Raw genomic sequence first — 4,253 nt, 5'->3', positions numbered from 1 at the left:
GGATCTTACATATACTTTCACTTTAAAACTCTTCACAGACTTACAGTTACTTAGTTGCTGATAGAAAGCTCCAGGCGAGCCAATGCAGTACCCATAATACATAGGACTTTGACACAACGGGACAAAGTTCCTAAAGCCCTTCCCAAAGCACAGGTGAAAGTGGCAGACAAGGATGTGATTTCAGCCTAGGTCCATGCAAAAACACTACTTTGCGAGTACCAGATGAGAACATTTTGTCCTGACAACATGTCTTAGAGTAACCTTTTACCCCAAGAATGACCACTTGAGATGGACCTACAGTATAAAGTTCAAAGGAAAAAAAAGATTAAAATTCTCTAAATTATTCTCAATACACTTCACTATTACTACCTTCTGAAGTGCTACTTCTCCTCATGATATTCAAAGCCTCATGATATTCTTCCAGCTGCCTTCTGATTGGATGAGCATATATCATCAGTACAAAGTACAGAAATAATGTCATACAACTTGCAAGGCTGATTGCTACAAGGATTGCAACAGAATATTGAGTATCAAATATTTGCAGCATACTACTGATTATTAATTCACAGACTGAAGTCTGAGGAAATCATGGTCAACAAGTAGATGTTCCATCAGGAGAAAAGCTACAATCAGTTACTCACTGAGAATAAATGTTATCAGTTATCATATCTACTGGGGTAACCGGGGAAGGAAAGCACAATCCCAGAAATATTAGAGCATCGTTTATATTTATGGTATCTGACTTGACTATACATCTTACTTCGCTAATGTACAGCTACTATTGTATAAGTTTAGCTGAAACAGTGGAATCTGATTCATTTAAAGCATCATTGCCTTCTGCATCAATTAAAACTCTCTGTACTCATACTTTGCATCTTCAGTGTTAATCAAAAGATCTGTCCCAGAAAGAAAAGGCCCCAGGAGGTGCATGTGGTTTTGTCCCGGGCTAAACTATTTTCAGAAGGTACAAGAGAAAAAACAACATACAGGGCAGGATCAAATTGTAGATATTTATTTTTCAGACAAGTAGACTGATGAGCTACTTGACTTAGGTATTATTTGCCCTATTGCTTTGATGGCAGTCTCAAGGAGGTCAAGATCTAAATGAGTTTATATTGAAATAATTCAAGGGAGAAAGAACACTAGAGAACATGCTACTCTTCAGTGTGGGTGACTTTCTGATAAAGAATGAATTTCACAAAATTTCTTTGTCTCATCTTGAAAAGATTTTTAATTTTCTGGATTAGAAGGGCTCCCAAACTTTGCACTTGCTTTAATCTCCTAACAAATCTCATGCTCTCAATACAGCACAGTCCCTGCCTGTCATCCATTTGTCAAAGCTTTGTGTCAAAGCTCCACATTAAGGATGAGTGAAGTACTAAATATGAGCGAGACCAGAATCCATATTGCATTACTATCATTTACCAGACAAAGGGAGTCATGGTCAAGATCTTGCAAGATTATTTCAACATCAGCCAGGCTCTCAGGTGGCTCAAAACACTCTCAGCTGTGTCTAACTGGAACTATGCTTCCTGGAACATGGCAACTGCAGGCATTACTGCAATCTCTGTTTACTACTGCTGTTGGTAAGAAGAAGAACTGTAGATCTAGAAGCTCTTTGAACCCTAAACCCAACCTCCCCAGCCTTTTCTCATGTTCACAGCTAACAACCTATACTCCATTTTGCCTGTTTCACATGCCAGATGTCAAGTGTGAGGCTTCCTCCATCTTCCTGGGTGCAATACAGTAAGAATAATAACAGATAAATGCTGTTCATTTAGCCACAAAGGGGCCTCACTGTTCTTCACATCTCTTCTTAAGACTCTCTTTAGCCATGATTCCTATAAAAAACAGGTTTAGCAGCTGGTGTGCCAAGACCTCTGCCTATCATGCTAATATTGTCTCATTTGCATTATCCCTATTTATCCTGGTCTGTTGTCTCTTGTCAAGAATCAAATTATTTAGGGAAAGGACTGTTCATGATGGGGACTCCCAGATACTACTGCAGTGCAAAATAATACATTTAACAGAATTAATGCATCTAGAATTTTACCCAAAGGCTGAATGACATGGGTAGGATCCCCAAGACAGCAATCTGAGGCCAGTGCACAAAGCAGTAGAAATCTTGCTGACATGTATAATTGTTTTTATGACATAGTCTGACCTTGGCTGCACCATCAAGGCAAACAACTTTATTATCAATCTGGTAAGAACAGGAGGACTCTAGTTATTTCTAGATAAGGTTAAGAATTTTACAAAATCTTTCTGAGTAGTATTTCCTGCTCAAAAGCTTCATTTTTACTTGAAATTGAAATGTTTCCTACTTTGCACTAAATGAACAGCTGTCCAAATCTCTGGATGCACTTGACAGTCTTCTCAAAACTACAAATAAAAAGAATCTGAACTATCACTTGGCTTAAAATGAAATATTCCAGAAATATTTTATGTATACATACATAAAGCAAAAAAAAAACAAACCCCAAACAAACAAACAAACAAACAAAAAAGTCAGTTAATGCTGCACACTCAGCAGTGTTGCACACTATCACTGCTCAATTTACCCACCATCTCCCTGCCATAGAGACATGGAGGGAAGTTCTACAGCTTACCCTGACAAGGAACAACCTCAGCTGATATTAAAAAGGAAGCACCAAACATTCAGTCTTAGAAGAACACCCCATGTTTCAGCTCAGGGATGTTTGCTAACAACTACCATTGTTGTACATCAGGGATGGAGGTGGACCCCAAGACATTCGTGGATTCATATTTTAATAACTTATGGCTAGCCTAAAAACAGCTAGTGCAGAGCATGGAGTGATGTCTTGATATTCAGATAGTCATGTACCCATCAAACATTTATTACTGTTCATATAATGGCAGCACAAAGGGCCCCATTGAGATCCTTTCAAGGGTGCTCTGGGATGCTACACAATGTTAGCACAGTTATGTGGTCAAACATGAATCCAGTGGGTACACGTAGGGAAGGCACGGGGCTGCACGTGTACTCCCTGAGAGCACTGGTGCACGCCCTGTCAGGCCGCGCTCCCCACTTAGGTGACGGGCGGGGGGTAGGCAGGAGCACTGGTGCCCCTGCTGCGAGTGCCAGCCAGTGCCCCCCCTGCACAGTGCTGGATGAAGCAGCTGCGGCACTCCCAGAAGTGGCTGTGGCCACTTCCAGGAGCTCTGCAGCCGCTTTCAGATGAGTGAGATTGGCAATCCCAACTGGTTGCTGACTGGTCACTGAGAGGGCACGTGCCACTCCCAACTCAGATGGCACCAGTCGCCCATGCATTAATCACAAGATAAATTCGGAGATTTCAAATAGGAAACTAGTTATTTATACACACGCTGGAAGGGAGCGGGGGTGCTTTAATTAGAGCTGCTCCAAAAACTGCTTTAAATAAAGCACTGGGAGTGTCTTGTGCATCAGCATCCCTGAACTGACAAATGGCGGCAGGGGCACTTTAACTAAAGCTTGTCAAATGAGCTTTAGTTAAAGCACCCTGCCATTATTTTTCAGCACAAGGACACTAATACATGTGACACTAGAGTCTGCTGGAGTGCAATAATTACCATGCTCCAGCAGACTTGATTAATCTATCAAGTCTCAAGAGCCTGTTATTCCCCTAATAGGGAACAATGTGTTAGGGAACAATGTGTAACATGAGGAATCTTCCGATAAAACTGGATTCCTAAAAGAAAAGGAGAAAAAGTTGTAGGCAATCCTCTAATTTTTATTCATTTCTTTAGCAAGCCCCATTAGTGTTCATGCAGAGAAAAAAGATTAATTGAGCATGCTCAGACACACTGTAATTACAGTGTGTTGGAGTAGCTAGGCTGCATGTATATAGGCACCCTATAGTGTTAAAATGTTCAGCCCTGTTATGGTGTTTCTGAGCTCTTTGCAAGAAAAGACTTGCTCTATTATTGTTCTGTAGTCAAACAGGAGTGAAAAGTAGGAGTTGGCGTTTTCTGAGGGGTGTCTCACGTCTCTCAAGGAGTGCCTCTCGTTTACTGAGGGCTGCCTCAAATCTAAAAAGGTTAAAAACCACTGGACTATATGGACTAAATCTTATCTTCCCACATCATCATTTTTTCATAGATTCATAGATTCATAGATGTTAGGGTCGGAAGGGACCTCAATAGATCATCGAGTCCGACCCCCTGCATAGGCAGGGAAAAGGGCTGGGTCTAGATGACCCCAGCTAGATGGTTATCTAACCTCCTCTTGCAGACCCCCAGGCTAGGCGCGC

Source organism: Alligator sinensis, unplaced genomic scaffold (genome assembly GCF_000455745.1).
Source record: "Alligator sinensis unplaced genomic scaffold, ASM45574v1 scaffold389_1, whole genome shotgun sequence".
NCBI classification, from domain to species: domain Eukaryota; kingdom Metazoa; phylum Chordata; order Crocodylia; family Alligatoridae; genus Alligator; species Alligator sinensis.
The sequence above is the reverse complement of the archived record's forward strand: the minus strand, read 5'-3'. Positions refer to the sequence as shown.